This window comes from Euprymna scolopes, chromosome 5, assembly GCF_053919585.1.
Source record: "Euprymna scolopes isolate OS-2025 chromosome 5, ASM5391958v1, whole genome shotgun sequence".
Lineage (NCBI taxonomy): Eukaryota > Metazoa > Mollusca > Cephalopoda > Sepiida > Sepiolidae > Euprymna > Euprymna scolopes.
The window spans coordinates 142953656-142965090 of NC_136486.1; the positions used below are offsets into that span (position 1 = coordinate 142953656).

The following is an 11435-nucleotide window of genomic DNA, read 5'->3' on the forward strand; positions in this document are numbered from 1 at the left end:
AGTGAGGGAAATTTTTCACAGTGGATTCAGCTAGACGGGTGTTTTTCGTGAAAGATTGGCGATGGGGGGACCAGAGATTGGAGTTCAGACGAGCACCTGTCATGGAAATAACGATAAAACAAGGATAGGCTCGCAACGTCTCTTCTGTGGGAGAGAGGTTGGTGAAAATTAACAAACGGTGTAGTTTTAGGCCTTAACATATGTAAATTTGAGTTCTGCACCTTGCAAAAAAAGAAATGACCAAATCCATCATTTGCTCCCCACCCCCATTTAGCCCCCAACGTTCCCAAGGTCTTAACATATTTAAATTTCAGTTCAGCACCATGCAAACCTGCTGAATAGATATATACAGAAAGGTTTTGACAAATATGGTAAAATAGTCCAAACATTAGAGTGTTTTTATTAGCTCTAAAGAGCCCATGGGGTACGCCCAAGAGTTATCGCGAAGTATAGACAAAATTATATAGAAATCAGTTCCAAGGCGCAGTTATTGAGAAAAGTCCGGACAGATGAACAGACGAACGGACGAACAGACGAATGGACGAACAGACGAAAGATCAAAAATTAATTTCCAGAATTAACGATATTATTATTGAATTACGCATTTGTGAGGTCGATAATCGTTTGGCACGATCTGAATTAATGCGACTGATGAATCCAAACACACATGGATGACGTCATAATGAAGAACATTGCTAAGGTCTCCTTCATTAACTTCTCTTCGATAATATCATATGTCATATTTAACAAGGTTCACTTAAACTCTTAATCTGGCGGTCTTGGGGCTAACTTTCTAGCACCAGACTTCTTTTCTTTTTCTTTTTCTTTTTTTTGCCAGATACGGTATGGTTCTGTTTAGTCCGAGGGATGTTCACTCTCCCAGGCATTATCTTTTTAAGGAAAAGTTTTGTTTAGGTATTTAAGTTTATTAAATTTTTACAAAACTTCTTGAAATTGTCCAATTTTTAACTTTTCCTTACATTAATTTATCCATTTACGTGTATTATTAAAAAAAATGCATATAATCTAAATATGGACAGCGCGTTCTTTAAAATTGTGGAACACGCGGTCAACATTTTCTGGTTATATCCGTCAGCTGTCGAGCAAGCCCAAGTACAACTACGTTGAAATCAACGCGAGAAAATTATCTCATCTTAAAACTCATTTTATAGTAAAAACAGTAGATATATTTGTTTCAAATCATAAAAATTCTTGTTCGATGATTGAAAAAAGATTCGAGAATATAAGAAAAACGATATAATTTTTCTATTTCTTGAATCCATGATTTTACTTACCCTTCCACGACTGTAAGAAGATTTTCGACTTTTTTTTATTTTTCTCTGGATGGTCGCTTATCCATTTCAAAATAATATTTATAACACAAAACTATAACAACTTACTATAATTATAAAAAAAAAACTATATAGAGATGAAAACGAATATGAGAGATAAATAGATAGATAGATAGATAGATAGATAGATAGATAGATAGATAGATAAGTAAGTAGGTAAGTTTGCGCTTTTGATAATCGTTGTGTTCACTCGCACGAGATATATCAAAATGAATTTCGCACAATGAATCGAAACAAACATGCATGACGTCATAATGTAAATCGTTGCTAAGATCTTATTTCAGTGATTCTCTATAATATTATGAGTCTTTATAGGACGACGTCAAAAATGCGAAAGGACCACACCGTCCATCCGACAAATATGGGATCATCGTGGCGGTTTTAGGAGTTCTTCTGGTGGAACAAAGTATTATCTGGTTCAGCCATAGAAGGGATCATCAAAGTTTCGTAAATCAGGGTCTCTAAGTCTCTTTACCGTTTTTTTTATTAATAAATTGACAAATGCACATCGATTTTTCTTCTTCTTCTTCTTCTTCTTATTATTATTATTATTATTATTATTATTATTATTATTATTATTATTATTATTATTCACTCTCTAGAAGTACTCACACAAGCCATCAAAGATTTCTCTATGAAAACAACTTGTAGCTTTCTCTGTAGTCTGAGTTACAGCAAGTCTCCTCAGATTTCCAGTAATCCCAAGCTTTGCCGATAACCTTTCCAAATAGACTTGCGTTATCTTAACTGCCGCTTACGATTTATTTCTCGTTGGTGACTACCATTGGTCTTCACTGGAATTTGGGTGTCAACAAGTCTCCCCAATGTCCCAGTCCTCATTACACTCGTCCAGCTGATGTCTAGTTGCTTTCTCTGCTCAATCTTTATCAATGGTAATTTTTTCACATAATTCGTCCCGAGTGTTTGTTCCTGCGCCATTTATATTAAGGCTTCTGTCGCAACCTTCAAGTTACATTTTGACAACCATCCCCAGATTTTTCTCTTGTCAACTGCCTCTGGTAGATTTCGACTTAACTAACCACGCATTCTTTTCTCAATCCACTTGTCTTTCATTTTTAGTTCATTTATTGCCTTAAATTCCTTGCTTATTATTAGTTCGCACTTTTGCAATTTTTAAAATTCTGATACACCCTTTATAAGCTCCTCCTTATACTTTAAGACATAAACATTCAACGTATTTTCTTTTAGTACACATCGTTCTACACCTATTTATTTTCGCCTCCCTTTTTTCTTTTCACATATTACCTATCGATATCAATCCTCCCATATGATAGAGTTTTTGAACTCTTCCATTTTTTCTTGTCCACAGCCGACAACTTAACATCTTCACTTCAGTATTTCCTAGTGAATCGAGACTGACCAACTTCTCCCCCCCCCTCGTTCGACAGCGGACTCAGAGAAGAAAGGCTTCAAACCTTCCTTATAAGAGAGTGTCGGATTTAGCACAGAATTAATAAAATAACATCTAGGAAGGGATTTTACAACATAATTAAAGGGAGGCAAATCTTTTTTTTAAAAACTGTCAGCTCTCAGCAAACGGAATTATGAAATTTCCATGTCGCCATGTATTTCCATTAAGGCACTCAACTAGCTCAGATCATTTAACTTGCTCAGAAGGTCCAAACCAATAATCCCCTTAATGGGAGTTCCGTTCAAATTCTTATAACCAGAACAAAGCCGGAAAACTTGAAATTATCCACTTCGAATTTTAATTTTAAATCTTGGGAAAATAATGCCGACCATTTTAAAGGGATTTTGATTCCCCAATTTAATCGATATATTGTACTCCTTCAATCTCAAGGAGTCACTGCCGATCAGCGTACTTACCGCCATATTAACATTCTTATGCTTTATCGTTTTTACAGAACACAATTTAAAGAGAATTTCCTGGGCGAAAAACGAACGTTGACTCCCAGTATCAATCAAACAGAAGAAATAAACAGGTCGTCCGTGTGTTTTCATAAATATTCTAAGGATGGGAAAAATACTATTCTGTGATTCAGAATATGTTGGTCGGCCCACAAAGAATTTATTTTCTTTAGGACAAATGACAGTAAAATGGGTTTTCAACCAACAGATCGCGCACGGGTAAGGAAATCTCTTACTACCACGACAAGATGCTTCTGAGTGTTCATCCAAACACCGAGTACATAATTTTAACTGTTTAGCCCTTCGGCATTTCGCATCAAAGGAAGAAGATTTACAACAATTCTTAATCGAATGATATGTAGCTTCGCACAGCTTACATAATAAAGTGGTATTCCCTTCACGTGGGGAAGAAGACGTCATATAGGATCTCATCTTGGGTGAAGAAGGCGCCAATTTTGGCGCGCAAATATCCCGCCGAACATCGAGCGGTGCGGCTAATAAATATTCCATAATTCCATAAACACATGTGACATAATAATATTTAGAGAAGGGTACCTTTCACCAATTCTATTCATCAATTCTCTTCTTATGACATTAGGACATTTAGCAAATAGTATGTAGGCTATCAATGCCTCTGAGGTCCCACCTCACTAAAAAAATTCAGTCCCATAGGACTTATAAAGTTCGGTCAAATTTCTCCTAACTCTTTCAAGAAACGACTTCAAATTATTAAAATCCGTTATAACAGACGGAGGAGGAATAGTTTCCTCAAAAACCCGATTTTTAATCAAATCAGGGTTCAAATATTTTTCCCGTAACAATTTTAGGGCTACATCATAATTATCTGATGTTATTTATAGCTATACTGGAGATTATTCAGATGCATCTCCATCTAGTTTCGATTTCAACAGTAACAGTCTGTCAGCTTTATTTAAACTATCAGTGTATAAGTCGAATTTGTTCAGAAATGCTCGAAAGGAAAATTTATCATCAGTGGACATGCTGGAAAATTTCGGACAATCCAATTGCATTTTGACAGGCATAACCGACGAAGCTGGCATAACGTGAGGCGTATCTAGTTTGGATTTTAATGAAAGCAATTTTTCTTCTATTTCGTAAGAAAACCCTTCCAAAACCTTGCAAAGCTTCAATTTCTCCTCTCCCGGAGTCTTGATTAGAATGAGGTCTATCAGATCATCCAGATTTCTTAACCAACCTCTAATTACTGCTTCTCGAGACTTAAAAAATCTGGTGAAGGGTTGTTAACTTCTAACCACTTTATCGCATTATCGATCCGAAACCTTTTGGATTCCCATTTAGACATTAGCTCTTTTAGGGCCATCCTTCATGCTTCGAGCACAATTAATAAAATATCAGATGTAATTATCTGCGATATTAAGGTGCCGAAACCGCCAATATTACTCCAAAACGGAATTATTTGATCAGAATAAAACACAGGGGAGGGGCGGGGTTAAACCCTTTTCATCCCGCTAATTGTATTATTAAAATAACATATATAGTTATCTGCAATACTAAGACGGCGATATCGCCAATATTCCAAAACGGAATTATTCAAACATAAATAAACACGTTGACTAAAATGGCCGCCAGTGATTAAAAAGCCAAACTAGGCTAAGCTCTAGCGAATAAGTTACATAATTATAACCAAATTCGAAACTCCTGAGCAACCAATGATGCCTAACCTGTACGGGGTGGGATTAAACCCTTAAAGATTTTTTATTAATAAATTTTCAATTCACATTCATTTGGAACTAACAACAGCTTGCATAAATAATACATTAAAATATGGCATCAAAAATACAAATCAAATATTAGCAATCTCAATTCAAATTAATCAATTAATGTAAATTAATCAATATAACACACTCAAGGGGCTTTTACAATTAACATTTAAATTGCGAAAGAAAAATCATTAACGGTTTCATACTGTGAGTACATAATAGTGAGTTCATACAGAATCTGAATGGAAGTTTTTTGTTGTTTTTTTGTTTTTGTTTTTATTTCAATTTATAAAACGTATACGATCCACGTGCAATCTGAATTCGAAAAAAATGCAATTATAATATGCTAGCAACTTACGACCCCAATATGAAGGTCGAATTAAATTATTATCTAACGTTACTTTAAACATAAGAAGAATTTCAATTTTCTTTACTTACAGTGGCGGCTCGTGCCTGAGATTAGTGGGGGTGCTGCTTAGCAGCACCCCCACTAATCTCAGGCACGAGCCGCCATTGTAAGTAAAAAAAATACGTAAAATTTTACGTATTTTTTTAATATCGTGTAAAAGAAATTCGAATACATAAATAAATATTTAATCAAATAATAAACAAACATCCAAATAAATATTCAAATATATAACACAGACAAATAATCAATCAGAAATGGATAATAACGCAAAAACTTTTTTATTAAAAATATTTTTTTAATTATGTGCACTTTACAGAATAATAAAAATAATATATACATTTATTCTTTTTAAACTTTTCAGATGAATTAAATTTTGCGTTTTTTTTTGTGTTTTTTTTTTCAAACAAACGAAAAACATTTTCAAAAATAACTTATTTTTTTATAAAAACAAAAAAGAAAAAATTTGAAATTTACTTGCCTCCCTACGAGGGTTAATTTAGGAGTTTACTATTTGAAAATAGCGTTTTATTTGATAACAGTTTTATTTACAAAATTTATTTTTAAAGATGTATTTATAACAAAACGTATTTGTAAATAAAATACAAAATAAAAAAAATTACATTTTTATATAGTGAGCAAACAAACAAAAATATTTAAAGATACAAAACTTTATTTAGAAATCTTTTAACAACTTTTTATATAAAAAGAACAAACAGACTTAGCTATTTACTGACCTTCTCATGCCGGCAAAGATCGACATAAAGTGGAGATGTATTATAAGAAAATAGGATGTCATATATAAGCAATATAAAACATCGAATTTTAATGTAGCTTTCTCCCCAAAGAAAACAAAAAATTAAAATTGTTTCAGTTCAGAAGGATTTCTAATTTCTTTTTTTAATGCGTATTATCTGCCCCATCTACTAACAAATTCAATGTAAAGTTTAAAAATGCATAATTATAAAAACTGTTGTTTTTTTATTACAAACACATTTTAATAAAAAAAAAAAAAAAAGCTTGTTAAAAAATCCATTTTTCAAAGTGTAAAACTTCTAACATTGTCCTCGTTGGAGGCAAATAAATGCTAATTCTTTTATATCTAAAATATACAAGTTAAAAAAATTTCTAACTAAAATGTATTTTCAACATAAACTGTTTCTTCGTTTGTTTGCTTCTAGGAAAAAATGTAAACAGTTCTTTTGTTTTTTATTTGTAAAGTTCAATTGTTGCAAAATAAATAACATTTAAAACTACTTAACACAAACAAACAAAAAGGCCGGTAGATGGAAAAGTAACTTTATTTTTATGGTAAGATTTATTTATTGTATATTTGATTTTTACCCTTGGTCGCTTGTTAGCTTCACTGCTAAATCACCGAATACTTTTAATAATAAAAAAAAACAGTTTCTGCATATTATATATTTCCGTATGCTACCGAATTAAATCGCAACGCTAAAAGTGTGCGTATTTAAAAAAAAAATAGAAAAGAAAATGCACAGTATTTTATGTACAAGAACACGTTATAAGCAGATTTTAATAATAATTTTTAAAAATTGTATATAAACCTCCTTTTTGTTTTTGTTTTATTTTGTTTTTTGTTTTTGTTTTTTCAATAACAATGTTATCATATCTATACAGGCGCACGCTCTAAGCAAACCACGAATTTCACGACGCGGAACTGCGACAAGCGACAGTTCTTCAAGCGGCTTTCATCGGCTGTCTAAAGCATCTAAAGCGCGCATGCGCACAAGAGAATTTCATTAAGAAAGTGTAACTGTGAATTTCACAGCTCCAAGCCAGTTTTATTTTTGTTTTTGTATGCATTTGGAGATACCGACATTAAACTTAATGATTTTATAATGTACACATAGAAAAAAAAATAAAATAATAATAAAAAAGTACTATTTTTAATTTTATCATTAATATTATGTAGAAATAACTTGGGGGTGCTGCAGTCCCACGGCTCCATGCACGAGCCGCCACTGCTTATTTATTATTTTTTTAAGAGTGCGACATATCGCCAAACGGAACTTATAACTGTCTTATAGGTTTTGAGACATCAGTTACTTTAACGAAATAATTACGTTTCTGATTTAACGAAACAGCAAAGAATATTTTAACATTTAATCTGAGCAAATTATGAAAAAAAAATTCCTGCTCGTCTTAAATAAAGAATTCAAAAATGTATTTATTTTTTACTAGCGCTTGAATTAAATGATAATCTTAAAAACGAGAATCTTTCTAAATTAACTTTTCTGCAATAAATTGATAATTATTCCTGTGAAACGAAGTCTTTCGAAATTATTGTTTTGCAATAAACGATTATCTGCTTGTTTTTGCAATAAAAATGAGAGTGTAAGAAATTTCTTTCCCACACGCCCAATTTCCTCCTTCAGATAGCAAATGGAATTCTACATCAGTCCATGACTGCTGCTGCTGATTTCAAAGAAAGATTTACATCTGCAACTCTCAATGTATAGTATCTGTTCTGATACTACAACTGTGGATGAGAAATCGTTCATGACTGAGACAATATGAATTTTTGTTCGCATCCAGAGCGTTCCTTTTTAGGGAACTGAATTTTTCCAACATTAAAAAAAACAACGTTGAGTTTTAACTCTGCCCTGGTGGGGAGGCAAGTAATTAGGAACTATTAGTCATCGTCTCTGACGTCATACTGTTTTTGGCAACTACCGTTCAACATTTATGAGGTCACGCAAAGCTTGTAACTATAATTCTGCTTTTATGACGTCATCCATTTTCACGTTGTTTTATTAAAATTTTTGCTCGTTGGTACAGTCGGTGAAACATAGTGGAGTGGGGGAATTCAAATAGTAGGCAGTTCGGGAAAAACAGTTAATCTGGCTTTTGGTAGCATCTAAAGCAATAAGGTGGAATTGCTAGGTACGTGCAAAATGAATGGCCGAGCTCTAAAATGTATAAACATTTTGACCTTTCCTTTCAATTAAAAATTCACCAAATTTCAGGAAATCAACTAGTTTTAATGACATTTTCAGTAATTATTAATTAACGATTAGAAAATGTAAAGAACTTAATGTTTTTAATATTAGAGAAAATGTATTATTACGTGTAACAAAACACTTTTGCTAAAGCTATAATTTTAAGAGTTAAAAATACGAATATTTTTTTTTTGGGGGGGGGTTATTCAAATAAAGCATCGTAATGTTAACAATAAAAAAAAATCATATTTACGAAACGTTACGAATAATACCATAAAGTTAATGTTAATGAAATCAATCTGTAAAAATAACAAGTAAGGCATGCATGAAATAACAAGTGAGGCACAGTGAACGAAGCATAACAAATTATTTAATTCAGCATTAGCCTCCCTACCCACCCACCATTTTGCGTCCAAAGTCCCCAGGGACGTCAAATCCTGGTGAAAATTAACAAACGGTGAAGTTTTAGACCTTAACATATATAAATTTGAGTTCTGCACCTTGCAAAAAAAAAATGACCAAGTCCATCATTTGCTCCCCTCATTTAGCCCCCAACGTTCCCAAGTCCGGTGAAGTTTTAGGCCTTAACATATTTAAATTTCAGTTTAGCAATATGCAAACCTGCTGAATAGATATACACAGGAAAGTTTTGACAAATATAGTAAAATAGTCCAAACATTAGAGTGTTTTTATTAGCTCTAAAGAGCCCATGGGGCACGCCAAGGAGTAATCGCGAAGCATAGACAAATTATATAGAAATCAGTTCCAAGGCGCAGTTATTGAGAAAAGTCCGGACAGGTGAACGGATGAACGGACGAACAGACGAATGGACGAACAGACGAAAGATCAAAAATTAATTTCCAGAATTAACGATATTATTATTGAATTACGCATTTGTGAGGTCGATAATCATTTGGACACTGCACGATATAGATCAGAATTAATGCGCCTAATAAATCAAAACACACATGGATGACGTCATAATGAAGAACGTTGCTAAGGTCCCCTCCATTAATTTATCCTCTATAATATCATATGTCATATTTAACAAGGTTCACTTAAACTCTTAATCTGGCGGTCTCGGGGCTAACTTTCTAGCACCAGACCCTATTTTGTTTATTGCCAGATGCGGTATGGTTCTGTTTAGTCCTAGGGATGTTCACTCTCCCAGGCGTTATCTCTTTAAGGAAACGTTTTGTTTATTGCATATAGCCTGAGGCACCCCTATCTGGAGACGTTGACAGGTCTGTCTGTTCATGGCTATTTTTGCAGATCCATAGTTCACTTTAGGAATCGCAAGTTTTTAACCCCATCTTCGGGGCTTTTGTCACATCTTCCTTGGTGAGAAGAAAGTAATGACATTTACAATTCTTGAAATTGTCCAATGTTTAACTTTTCCTTATATTTATTTATCTATTTTCGTGTATTATTAATAAATACATATAATCTAAATATAGACATCGTTAAAATTGTGGAACACGCGGTCAACATTTTCTGGTTATATCCGTCAGCTGTCGAGCAAGCCCAAGTCAACTACATTGAAATCAACGCGAGAAAATTATCTCATCTTAAAACTCATTTTATAGTAAAAACAGTAGATATATTTGGTTTTAAATCATAAAAATTCTTGTTCGATGATTGAAAAAAGATTCGAGAATATAAGAAAAACGATATAATTTTTCTGTTTCTTGAATCCATGATTTTACTTACCCTTCGACGACTGTAAGAAGATTTTCGACTTTTTTTTTTATTTTTCTCTGGATGGTCGCTTACCCATTTCAAAATAATATTTATAACACAAAACTCTAACAATAACAAAAACTATAACAACTTAATGTGACAATAACTATAATAATAAAAAAAACTATATAGAGATGAAAACGAATATGAGAGATAGATAGATAGGTAAGTAGGTAAGTTTGCGCTTTTGATAATCGGTGTGTACACTAGCACGAGATATATCAAAATGAATTTCGCACAATGAATCGAAACAAACATGCATGACGTCATAATGTAAATCGTTGCTAAGATCTTATTTTAGCGATTCTCTATAATATTATGAGTCCTTACAGGGCGACGTCAAAAATGCGAAAATGAGCGACCGTCCATCCGACGAATCAGGAATCATCGTGGTGGTTTTTAGGAGTTCTTCTGGTGGAATAAAGTCTTATCTGGTTCAGCCATAGAAGGGATCATCAAAGTTTCGGAAATCAGAGTTTCTATGTTTCTTTGACGTTTTTTTTTTTAATTAATAAATTGATTTTTTTATTTTTATTTTTTTTATTATTATTATTATTATTATTATTATTATTTATTATTATTATTATTATTATTATTATTATTTTTATTATTTATTATTATTATTATTATTATTATTATTATTATTATTATTATTATTATTATTCACTCACTAGAAGTAGTCACACAAGCCATCATCAAATATTGCTTTGCTTCTTATTAGTTCGCACTCTTGTAACTTTTAAAATTCTGATGCACCCTTTATAAGCTCCTCCTTACACTTTAAGACATAAACTTTCAAAGTATTTTCTTTTATTACACATCGTTCTACACCTATTTGTTTTCGCCTCCCTTTTTTCTTTTCACATATTACATATCGATATCACTCTTTGGGTGAAGAGCTCCATTTAATATCATCGTTTTCCTTGTAGTCCTGACCATATATTTCAGTTCATTTTATTTCCATTAACTAATACCCGCCCCTTATCGAAATACAGCTACTGCTCATGTTTTCACCGCAGATATTGTGTTTTTTGTTTGTTTGTTTGTTTGTTTGTTTTCTTTTTACATGAAGGTCACTACTTATCAAGGCCCGGAAGCTACTCGGGGATAAGGGTTATTGTGTGTACAGTAATCAATGAGATAGTATCGTAGTAATCATTAGTATTGGATATTTGATAGGGTGTCTTACTTAAGAGAGTGGTCTGTCGGGAATTTGTTTATGTTGAACTTGAAGACATCCAAGTTATAGTCAGGTGGGAAACAGGCGAATGGAAGAGAGTTTCACAGTGGTGCACTTTGAAGAAAGAAGCTCTGGTCATGGAATCTACGTTTGGATTTAGGC

At 32.8% G+C, this 11435-nt stretch overlaps 1 protein-coding gene across 2 annotated transcripts in view; it reads right to left on the reverse strand.

The window, feature by feature from the left end:
* Positions 1-10631, reverse strand: part of LOC145276997 (uncharacterized) — a 34091-nt gene extending 23460 nt beyond the window's left edge. The window contains exon 1 of one of the 2 annotated variants that reach the window (XM_080128575.1): positions 10064-10631. The gene's annotated coding sequence lies outside the window, so the exon portion shown is untranslated. Of the gene's footprint in view, positions 1-1295; positions 4615-10063 lie in introns of those variants that run through there. The other variant, XM_080128577.1, reaches the window with a different exon arrangement.
* Between the last annotated feature and the right edge of the window lie 804 nt (positions 10632-11435).